This window comes from Vigna angularis, chromosome 7 (genome assembly GCF_016808095.1).
Source record: "Vigna angularis cultivar LongXiaoDou No.4 chromosome 7, ASM1680809v1, whole genome shotgun sequence".
Classification (NCBI taxonomy): domain Eukaryota; kingdom Viridiplantae; phylum Streptophyta; class Magnoliopsida; order Fabales; family Fabaceae; genus Vigna; species Vigna angularis.
In genome coordinates, this window is record NC_068976.1 from 8658594 (window position 1) to 8671363 (window position 12770).

The following is a 12770-nucleotide window of genomic DNA, read 5'->3' on the forward strand; positions in this document are numbered from 1 at the left end:
ACATAATTAGTGTAGGTTTTTTTTAAGCTAATCATCCAAATCATGTGAAAAGTATGTGTCATGTGTCATGTTTTCATTTGAGAGGATTTAACTTTAGTAGTGGTCACATGACACTCTAGGAATGGAGAGAATTTCTAAAAGTTAGTGGCCACATGCCCTTCCCTCATTGGAGAGAATTTATGGACACTTGTCCACTCCATTGAGAGCCACTTTGGTAAGCACACAAAGTTTTGATTTTTACGGTTTTTGGGAGACACCCTTAGCCTATAAATATAGGTGTCTCCTCTCATGTAATCATCTTTATTTTTGAGTAATGTTATGTTCTCTATTTTTTTTTTCATATTATTCATCTTAGATCAAGACAAGAGCAATCCATGAGGCCCCTCTAGTCATCTTCCTCTTATAGTTGGCCTAACCTCTCTTTGAGCCATCAAACATCACACCACCATCATATCATTACATAAGGTCGTGAGCCTTCTTCATTTTCCACCCATAGCTTCCGCAACTTGATCCCTTTGCCCACCATATTCCGCACTAACTTCACCCAAGGGACCAAACGCTAACCTCTCTTCTAGCCTTGGTCCAACCTAGCTTGGAGGGTTACTATCATTTTTCTCTACCACAAATGCTTCCTATTCACTTATTTAACACAATTAAAATATTTATCAGAAGAAAAACAAGCATAAGCTAACTAAAATAGAAGAAAATACAAAACATATTAAACTTGAGGATAAAACAAGATAAAAGTTATGAAACAATATATTTTATTAGTAAAAAACAAACACACAAAATAGGTAAAAAAAAATAGTTGTTATTAGTGTAGTGTGCATAAGAAGTTGACTGGTGACTATTTTGTAATAAAAACTTAAACTTGTTATAACAGGTGTATTATCATAATAAGTTAACCGATAACATTTTTTTAATAAAGGTTAAACTTATTATGACTAGTGTAGGTGAGTTGTCATAATAAGTGAACACGGTGACACGATTATAATTAGAGAAAACAATTATTACATCGGTTATTGCGTGACTCATCATAATATATGTTTACAATGTCTACTAATTTGATACCCTTCACAGCATGTTTGAAATTTACTCGTGTTTTCTCTCAAGCATTTCACTTCTCCTCTTTGCATTATCTCTCAAGCATAGTGAAGTTTCCTTTCTCAACTTTCGTTCTTGCTAACTCCATTGTCATGTCTTGCATTCTCGCATCGCCCACTGTTGTTGCTTCATATGTTATTACATTCTCACAAATAAAGTAGTTATTGAACCCTAAAATGTTAGATTCAAATTTGCTTAAATTTTGGGATTGAAATAATAGTTTGTTCTTATTTTAATAGAGATTGATGTCACCATGAGTTGTCGTTGGAGTAAGCATCTTCAAGGAGTTTAGTTGTGGGTCAAACTGTGGAGGAGACAGTAGGGTGAGAATAGGGACTACCACGTGGGAATCTCTCATTTAACACTAATAGTGATATACTTGAAAGTAATTCTATAATGGAGACGAAAAATGTTGAGTTTTTTTAATATGTTTTTCCTTTAAAGATTAGTGAGACGTTTCAACTTGTAGATAATAATAATAATAATGCATTGTGTGAGGAATTAAGAAGAAGTAAAAGACGGATGAAGGAATTATTAATAATAATGATTTCTATACCTATCTAGTTGATAATGATCCAAGTAGCTTTATAGAAGCCATTAGTGTTCCTGATGCAATATAGTGGGATAAATCCATTAAGATTGAAATTGAATAAATTCAGAAAAATAATACTTGGTCCTTAGTAGATTTACCTAAAGGAACAAAACTCATTGGTTGTAAGTGGATCTTTAAGAAAAAAGTGTCATCCTGATGGATCGATAGAAAAGTATAAGGCAAGGTTAGTAGCAAAAGGTTTTAAATGTATTGCTATGTGATGGTTTTTCGTGTAATGATGTTGATAAATGTGTATACTCTAAATTTGAAAATGGTGATTGTGTCATTATATGTTTGTATGTGGATGACATATTAGTTTTTGGCACATACAATGAGATTGTTGGTGGAACTAAATTGTTTCTAGGATCAAACTTTGAAATGAAAGACATTGGTGAAGCCAATATAATTTAGGTGTTAGAATCATAGTGAAGGGAGATAGTACATTACTATCCCAAGAACAATACATTGAGAAACTTCTTAAGAAGTTTGGGTATTATGATTTCAAACCCGTAAGTACCCCTTATGATGCTAACTCTAAATTAATGAAAAATAGAAGAGAATCATTATCTCAACCTCAGTATGCCCAGATAATTTGAAGCTTACTACACTTGATGAGCTTTTCTAGACCTGATATAGCTTATGCAATAGGTAGACTAAGTAGGTGCACTTAATGTCCAAATCAGGAACATTCGAATGCACTTGCTAGGCTTATGAGATTTTTAAGAGGTTCAATGAATTATATCATTGAATACAGTGCATTTATCGTTGTACTAGAAGGGTACAATGATGCTAACTGGATCTTTGATTCAGATGAGACAAAATCCACTAATGATTATGTATTCACATTTGGGGTTGTGCGATTACATGAAGATCAGCCAGACAAACAATTATTGCAAGATCAACAATGGAATATGAGTTTATCGCTCTTAAGATGACTGGTAATGAGGTTGAGTGGTTGAAAAACTTCTTAGCAAACATGCCACTAGGAATGAAACCAACTTCATCGGTGTCAATACACTGTGATTTCCAATCGGCAATAGCTATAGTTAAAAACAAGAATTACAATGGAAAGAATAGACATATACAATTGAGACACAATTTGGTGAAGCAGCTGCTAAAGAGTGAAACTATTTGCATTGACTATGTGAAGTCAGAATGGAATCTAGCAGATCCTCTGACAAAACCCTTGGAAAGAAATATGATCTTAGAAACATCGAGGGGAATGAGACTTAAGCTATTGACTAACAAACAAGTGATGGTAACTCAACCTTTGTGATTGGAGATCCCATGAATAAGGTTCATATGGGTAAAAACAAGTCACTTGTTAGTTCTGATAACACTAATTTGATTCAAATATGTCCATTCTTATGATGTGTGTCAAAGTGCTAGAGACTACATTATTGAGAGGTTAAACTTTGTAATTAAACAAAGTTTTTAATGATCTTCATATCCCTTATGGAGGTGTATGATTTGCAACATAGACTTGATGAAATCACTTATATAAGTGTCAAGTGGGGCCGCTTACATGAGATCTTGGCATGATCTCTAAAGCACTCATGAATATCGGACAGCGCATGGCCTAGTAAGCGCAATATAGCGATAATAACAAGGATTGTAGGGGTGTATTGTGATTGATAAACCTCTAATACAAGTCGAGTGTCATTGGTTATAACAACTATTGTGTGTTAATTTTCTTGATCTAAGACTAGTTCATATAGCTTGTTATACTAACTCTGATGCATTACATCTTATGAAACCCAGAATAATTTCTTTTCTCTTTCGTTTATATATATATATATATATATATATATTTTTTGAAATATGTGGGAGATTGTTATAAAAACAGTGTTGTTATACTGATATTGCAAAATATCTAGTGTTGGTTTAGTTGTGCACGTTCCGCAAGAAACGTTGGAACGTTGCAACTCCAAATGGTCAAAACCACTCGTAAGCAAGTCTCGTGCTTCACGTTGTTGCCAACATCTTTTTTAGTTTACAAACTTTGCAACGTTCTTATTTTATTAAAAAATTAGTTTCTCTAGGAGATATTTTAGCAAATATTTTGGATCATGGGCCTGGTTCACAAGCTCTATAAATAGAGCACTTCATTCACTCTAAAATACATAATCAGAAACCACTCTTCTCTCATTCTCTCTTCTCTTAGTTGCATTCTTTATCTTTTCTTCTTTTCCTAAAAATATTTTAGGTTTATTTTATTCTCTTTTTAGAGATTCTTACTAGTTTTGAGATCATCAAAAATTCTGAGAAGTTCTTGTTGTGAATATCCTGAGGTACTTGTGCAATATACTGCAGATAAATCTTTAAGGACAATAATTATACGCTTTAGAAAATTGTTTGTCTGTGGTTTTTATTCTTGTCAGCTTCTACACTAAAAATATGGTAAGAACTTTATAATTTTACTTTGTCAGAATGAAAATTTTGATTTTTAAGTTACACCTTGTGTAAGTTTATTACAGAAGTTTATGTTGTTTTACAGTCTTATTGTTTGGCTGAAATTGTTTTTTTTTTGGAGACTAAAGTGGCTGAGGTTTTAAACATTTTACAATAGCATCTGTCTCAGCCCACAAAGTCTGAATACTTTTGATAGCATATTTTTTTCTCGGGAAAAGTTGAAAAGGTTTTTCTTTACTACTTCATATTCTTGGTCCTTAGTCTCTCTAAATATAATAATAATAATATAATATAATATAATGTTTTTTTAGCTTTTTAACCAGTTGTAAATTTATATTTATCAACCAACTTTTAGTATACATGATTAAAAAAGCTAAGAACAAAGATTAACATTTTTTTTTTGTATCATTATAATCATGAATAAAAACTAAAATATTTAATAAGTAACCATATGTATTTATTATATTTTTTTATTTTTGATGGAAAATTACAAGTTCTTCTATTATTTAATTGGAACACTATAAAAATTAATAAAATTATATTTTAATGATGTTGGACACAAATTTTATAATTTAATATAAATTTATGAAATTTTTTAAAATTAACTTATAATTATAACAACTAATAATGAGATGGAATGTTATATTTATTATCTCTTTTTCTTTTTGTATTTTTATATTTATTAACCAGCTTTTTAGGTTTTATGACAAACAAACAACTCACAAAAAATCATTTTTTATTATATAATTATAACAGATTATAAAAACTAAAATATTTTATTAATATTTTTATACATATTCTATTATTTAATTAAACTGATTTTGACATTGGTTGGTGCATGATTAACGAGATGCAAGTACTTAGTAATGTGAAAAATGACATAAATCTGGGACAGACACTACTGTAAAAATACACCTTTAGACTAGAATTTTAACCATGATGACTATGGTGTAAAATAGTGTTGGTAGCATTTTTGAAAATTAGACTAAGACGATGTTGTTTTAGAATTGTTATCCAATAATATAATACGACAGAGTTTACAAATAATCATTGTTTTATGATACTTCTCAGAGAAATGTGAAAACAGCTGTCCATTGTATAATTTTAATATAATAATAAGACATTCTACCAAACTTTCAGAGAAATCTAAACAACAATTGTTCATTGTATAATAACTTTAGTGTGATAAAAGTTATTCTGAAATAGTACGCTAGCTTCCGAATGAAAATTGAATAGGTTTTCTAAAATATTTTAAAATATTTTTGCAATAATACATTAACGTTTTCTTTTAAAACTTTTGAAAATAATTCATAAATATTTTTGTGAAACATATAACTAAGAGCTAGCATAAGAGGAATAGGCGCAATAATATAATACTTATTTATTTGTTTTCACCTTATTTACCACATTTTAGGCTATAATAAATTATTCTAAAATATTTTAGTTATCTCCTGGTGTACACAAAGTCATTTATTAAAATTTGGAGTAAATAAAGTAATTTTTGGTATCTATCTTTAACGAAAAATAGACATATATTATTTTAACACAAGTGAAATATGATAATGAAAAATAATAAATTTATTATTATTATAAAATTAAATATAAATAAGTTTTATAATTGTATTGCAAATTGTTCTTATTCATTTTATAGATAGATTTGTAATTAAAAGAATATTAAGTTTAAAAAAATTGTAAAATAAAAAAAATGGTCAAATTTAAGAAAATATTAAAATTGGTAAAAAATTATATTAATTAAAAAATATATATTTAAAGGAAAAATTTGAAAATAAATGTAAATATATATAAGTATAGATAAAATTATTTTTGTTTTTTTCAATTATATAATTATATATAATGTCACTCTTTAGAGTGGATATAAACTTAATAAAAGAAACAATATTTAGTAATATGTCTTTTGTTACAACTACGTTTGGAGGGAACAAAAACTCACCAAAAATGGATGAGGTGAGGTCCACTAAACTGAAAAGACTACACGCCTCAATCCATTTCTCCTAGGAGTGAATTGGCACTTAGCTTGTCAAAATTTGAATAAACTTTTTAATTTTAGAAATTTTATTTAAATAAAAAATTTATTAAAAGGGTTAAAGTGTATTAATAATTTAGTCTAAGTTTTATTTAAATATTAATTTTATTAATACTAAAGAAATTAAGTTTATAAAATAAATTGACAATAAACGTAAATTTTCACTTTTTAACATTAAAATCTTAAAATGTTAAAGATTATAAACTTTAAATTTAAATTTTTAATACACTTTAAAAAAAATAGATTAATGGGTTGGTTTAACTCAGCTCACCGACAACTTAGATGGAGCAAAACAAGTTACAATATAATAATTTAACTTGTGACTCATAGTCAATTGACCTTATTTCACTCTAGTATTTCTAGTGTATGTTTTAAAGATTAAAATGTGATGAATTTTCATATTTTAAATTGATTATTCTAATGTATTTTTGGAAATCAAAATATTAGTGTTTTATGTGAAAACAAACGAAATGTCTTAAAAATAAAACTGTGAAAAAAATCTAGGCTTAAAGGTGGATTGTTATCTTAATAGAACCATAATGTATGCAAATAATAACATAAATTCAAACTACTTATATTCCAATTTGAAGGTTCAATGTCGTTGAAAATTCAAAGTTTAGACTTTGACTTAAAACTAGCAAATGTCAACCTAAGCTGCGCTTGTAAAAGAATAATTCTTTAACATTGTTTGATGATATTAAGAATAATGGAAAAAGGAAAATTCCATACACAAATGAATTTCCATTTGATTCAAAAGGCCCATAATAGGAAAAGGCACAAATGCACAATTCCACTTCTAACACAACAAAACTCCTGCGTAGTGTTTTTTCTTACACCACTCTATATTTCTTCATGCAATTCCACATTTTTTTTAAATTTAAAAATTATTTTCTACGTTTCAAAAAATCTTATATTTTACTCTCTTTTTCCTTCAACAAATTTGAAAGATTTTTTTTCAAACAAATTTCAAAATTTATTGAAATTTTTGAAAAAAATTTCAATAAATTTTAAAATTCGTTAAAAAAAATTTTATTCAATAAATTTTAAAATTCATTAAAAAGATTATTTCTAAAATTTATACATAAACAAACGTGGGATGGCAGGCAAAAACACTAACTCTGCTTCGTGTGACCTTTAAAAGCACCCTTTGACGTTGTAACATAATTTCCTTGGGATTCCTTTCTTAATCTCAACGACTTTGGTTTAAATATTAAATATTAGTCTGAATGAGTGTTTAAATTCCTTGGTTAGGTAATGCAAATTGTCAATGTTAAAGATTATTCATTTTTTTTTGTGAAATGGAAAAGATTAAGAAGATTTCGATGTGCCCAGGCCCAACATACTAGCTAGCTACAACTGTCTTTTTATACAAACTAAGGAAAAAAAAAATAGTCAAATAACTGTAAGTCAGTTAGAATAAACATGTCATAAACAAATATAAAAAAGTAAACATTAATTAAAATCAATTAACGTATTTCAAATTTTTTAAAAGTTCTTTCATTTTTACTTAATTACAAATACATTTAATTATCAATTTGCCTCCTGTAGATAAGTTTTTATTTTTAATTTCTATTTTAATATCTTTTATAAACACATGTTATATATCATTATGAATCTTAATATCTCAGTTACACACTTAAAAATTCATTAATTATATGCCATCACGAAAAATAACATACAAAAAAGCATTAACAAAAGTTTGGGAGACCAATCTAACCCTTTTTATAAAAATACAAAAATAAATTCCTTGAAACATATTAAACAACATGAAATTTGTATTTTAAAAAAATATAAAATAATAAGAGGAGTTAAAACTTAACCCACTTAAAATGAAGTTTATTATCAATCTAAAATTAACTAACATATTAAACAAAATGAAAATTGTATTTTAAAAAATATAAAATAATAGAAGGAGTTAAAACTTAACCCACTTAAAATGAAGTTTATTATCAATCCTAAAATTAACTAACATTCGCATACTAATTAATTTCATAAAAAATATTATATGTCTTTTAATGCACTTCATTCACCACCGTTTAAGAGTATAAGGAACAAATTGAGAAAAAGGAAAAAAAAATGGTAAATTAAAGAGGAATCATATTCCAAATATCAATGGTTATAACTACTAACCCAAGCTTAGCAAAACTGTATGTTCCATACAACCTCATACATTAAACTTTTTTTTAGATTAAATATTCTTTTTGTTTCGGAATTATTTTTAAAAATTGTGTTTCCTTTCTAAATTAATTATATATCCACTTTATATTTATATCTTACAAATGTAAAACATCATTTTCAACATACAATTAAGTGTTTATTAGGTAACAAACGAAGTTTTACAATGTTCTATATAATTAATCTTGATGTAGGAGGATGTTGTTGTATAAGCTAACAAAAATCACAAGCAAGTCAGACTTCTTAAAGTGTTTACAATCATTACCCTTAAGGATTTATCTACCGTGTATTCGCACATCTCATAGGATACAACAAGAACTTCTTATATCTCTCTAAGGATTCAGAACTAATAAATAAACCCATGTGTTTCAAATAATAAAAAAAGCGAAAAGTTAGTACAAAAATACCGTATAACGTCGGTGTTTTTCGGCCTATCATGTTGAATTCGAGACTGACGTCATATTGGTAGACGTTAAATTGACGTCGAATTTAAAAAATTCGACATTAACTGACGTCAATTGACGTCAGAATAGAACAATCCAACGTCTGACATAGAGCAAATTGACGTCAGATATTTCTCTATGTCTGACGTCAATTAACGTCTGTTGCATTTATAACTGACGTTAATTGACATCTGTTGTAAGAACAACATACGTCAATTTATGGGCTTTTTTAAAATTTTTCATCAATATTTTCTTTCACTGAAACCATGAAAAATCAATATACAACACAAGAATACACCACAAAAATTTCTAGAATTTTAGAAACAGTAACCAAAGAAAAGTGCAATAACCAATGAAAATGCAACAACCAACACACATAAAAAATAAAAAATGAAACTAACTGTGAAGGTGAGGTAGTAGACTGGTGTCATTGTGAGGGTGAGGAGAAGACAACCATCGTCGAAGAGGAAAAAAGAACTCAAAGGTGCTCCAAATGGTTTATATGCACGAAACTAATCGGCTAAAATGAAAGGAAATCATACATAAAGTCATTAATTAACGGACATTTGTGTTAAGTGGAAGAAACATTACTTTTGGTGGTTGCCGAAAGCTTCCCTAGAGACGTTCGACCTGCAATGAAGAAAGTGCACACAAACATATAGTGAAGCAAGTGTTCTTTCTCGCGCTCTTAAAATATATTTGCGCTAAAATTTTTATGAAATTGAACACCAATAGACGTCTGTTATTTGACCAACAGACTTCAAAAAGCAATTAACGTTTGTTTTTCTGACCAACAGACGTCTAATGGGTCTCTTAAAATATTTTCCCGCTTAATTTTTTATGAATTTGAGCACTAAAAGACGTTTTTTCTTTGACCAACAAACTTCAAAAAGGTAATTAACATTTGTTCCTCTGACCAACCGACGTCTAATAGGTCCCTTAAAATATCTTTGCGCTCAATTTTTTACGAATTTGAACACCAATAAACGTTTGTTCTTTGACCAACAGACTTCAAAAAGGCAATTAACGTTTGTTCCTCTAACCAACAAACGTCTAATGGGTCTCTTAAAATATCTTTGCGCTTAATTTTTTATGAATTTGAACACTAAAAAATGTTTGTTCTCTAACCAACAGACTACAAAAAGGCAATTAACGTTTGTTCCTCTGACCAACAAACGTCTAATGGGTCTTTTAAAATATCTTCGCACTCAATTTTTTATGAATTTGAAAACTAAAAGACGTATGTTCTTTCATCAACAACTTCAAAAAGGCAATTAACGTATGTTCCTCTAACCAACCGACGTCTAATGAGTCTCTTAAAATATCTTTGCGCTTAATTTTTTATGAATTTGAACACTAAAAGACGTCTGTTCTTTCACCAACAGACTTCAAAAAGGTAATTAACGTTTGTTCCTCTAACCAACAGACGTCAATCGTGTGATTTTATTTACAATATTGCCACCAGTCAATTTTAATGTTGGGTACTTGGTTATCCGACGTTGAGCGTTAGACGTTATGCATCAAAGGTGATATAGCAAGCTATATGAACCAACCTTAGATTGAAAAACTCAACACACAATGTAGTTTGTATAGCAAGTTATATGAACCAGCATTTTATCAATCATAATACACCTCACTCGACACTCTTATAGGTAATTTTATCAAATGTATGTTGCAAATCATACACCACCCATAAAGGATATGAAAATCATTACAAACTTTGTTTAAACTAACATTGTTAAACCACATAAAATTTTTATTACAACATTTAACCTCTTAATAATGCAGTTTCTAACAACTTCACACACGTCATAGGAATAGATATAACTAACTCAAAATCAATTTAGTGCTATCAGAACTAACAAATGACTTATTTTTCCCCATATGAACCTTATTCATGGGATCTTCAATCAATAAGGTTGAGTTACCATAACTTGTTTGTTTGTAAGTGGCTTAAGTCTCATTGTCCTCGATGTTTCTAAAATCATATTTCTTTCTAAGGGTTTTGTTAGACGATTTGCTAGATTTCGTAACTTCACATAATCAATAGAAATAATTTCATTCCTCAGAAACTGTATCACTATATTATGTCTCAAATATATATGTCTCAAGTGTTTTTAGTTATAACTATTGTCGATTCAAAATCACATATGGGTTAATTTCATTCCTAAAGAAATGTTTGCTAAGTTTTTCAACCACTCAACATCACTATTAGTCATTTCAATAACAATAATAATATTGGTTGTTTGGTTGATCTTCATGTAATTACACCATCCCAAGTTTGTCTTATCCAATTAGCATCACTATACCATTCTAATACAACGAAAAATCCACTATAATCAATGATATAATTCATTGAACTTTTTAAGTACCTCATAAATCTACTAAATACATCTCAATTTTCCTTATTAGGACATGGAGTATACATACTCAATCTACCTACTACAAAAGCTCATTAAGTGCAATAAGCTCCCAATTATCTGGGTATACTAGATTAAGAGATTCTCCACTATTTTTCTTTAATTTAGAGTTAGTATCATAAGGGGTACTCACTGATTTAAAGTCATAATATCCAAACTTTCCAAGAAGTTTCTCAATGTATTGTTTTTGAGATAGTTATATACTATTTCCCTTCCTTATGATTCTAACTTTTAAAATCACATTGGCTTCGTTTAAAAACAACTTACATTTCAAAATTAAATCATAGAAAAAACTTGGTTCAAGAGACTCTCGTTGCATATACCAATCATTAGCATATAAATATAGTTAAAATATTATTAATTTAGAGTATGAAATGAATGTATTTTGTCTTTTTGTAATGTTAAAATTAAAATATCATTACTCATAAAATATAATTTAGTTTAAGAACAAAACATATTTTTTTAAATAGGAAGATGAAAAATATGTTTAACTCATTTTTTTCATTATTTTAGTAGTAATTAAGCATATGGCATTTTTAACTCTCTTTTTTTCTTGGCATAGGTACTAAAAATGATCAAAAATGTGTATTAGGATGTGTATTAGAATGCCAAGATACTAAAACTTATCTAAGAAAAAAAAGGTCTCCTTTTAAGTATAGGAACTAAAGAAGAAGAAAAATGAACTAAAAGAAAGATGTTTAGGGCTAAAGAGAAACTAAAGGAAAAACAAGCATATACTAATTCAAGAAAACATAAAAACATATCAAACTTGGGGTTAAAACAAGGTAAAAGTTATGAAGAAATTAATTTATTTATGAACATATATACATAAAAACACATAAAATAATTGTTATCATGTGGCTGAACTATAGTGCTATAGTTTGTTATGCTTAGCCAAAAAGTTAAAATATGTTGTCCTGTATTTTCTACTTCCATGGCTCAACACTAGTGGCTATGGCTCAGCACTTAATGGGGGGATTTTTAAAAGTCCTAAGCCCCGAAGTTACACATATGCATTTTCAATTTTTCCTTTCATTTGCTTTACAATCTCTGTCCAGTTTCCATGATATTTTACTAATATTCTTTTCTTATTTTTCACTCCAAACATCTTTTTGCAATGTTGATAGAAAGTAGTGTAATGATTATTTTGTATAAATTTTGAACAATGAAAGTTAATTTATATTTGCTTCTAATCTATTATTCCTAAAGAATATATAAATATTGGTTTTATAAAACACTATTCAAAATAATTTTTTAATTATAACCATATTTTAGATACATAATTTCATGATTTTGAAAACTTGAAAATATAATAATATATGTTGATTTTGTTTAAGCTTAAAAATGCGGATAAGTAAAAAATGTTCAAAGTAAGCCATTTTTTATAAGTTCAGAAATTACTTATATTTTGGATACAATTGCAAAAAGACATTTTCTTTAAAATTTTTCGTGTTTTGAAAGTTTTTATGAATTTATTTTGATATATTTAAAAAGATTACATATAAATAAGCTTTTAACTAATTTTTAGTTTTGATATCTAAAATATAATAAGCATATTTTAATTTAATTTAATTAAAAAG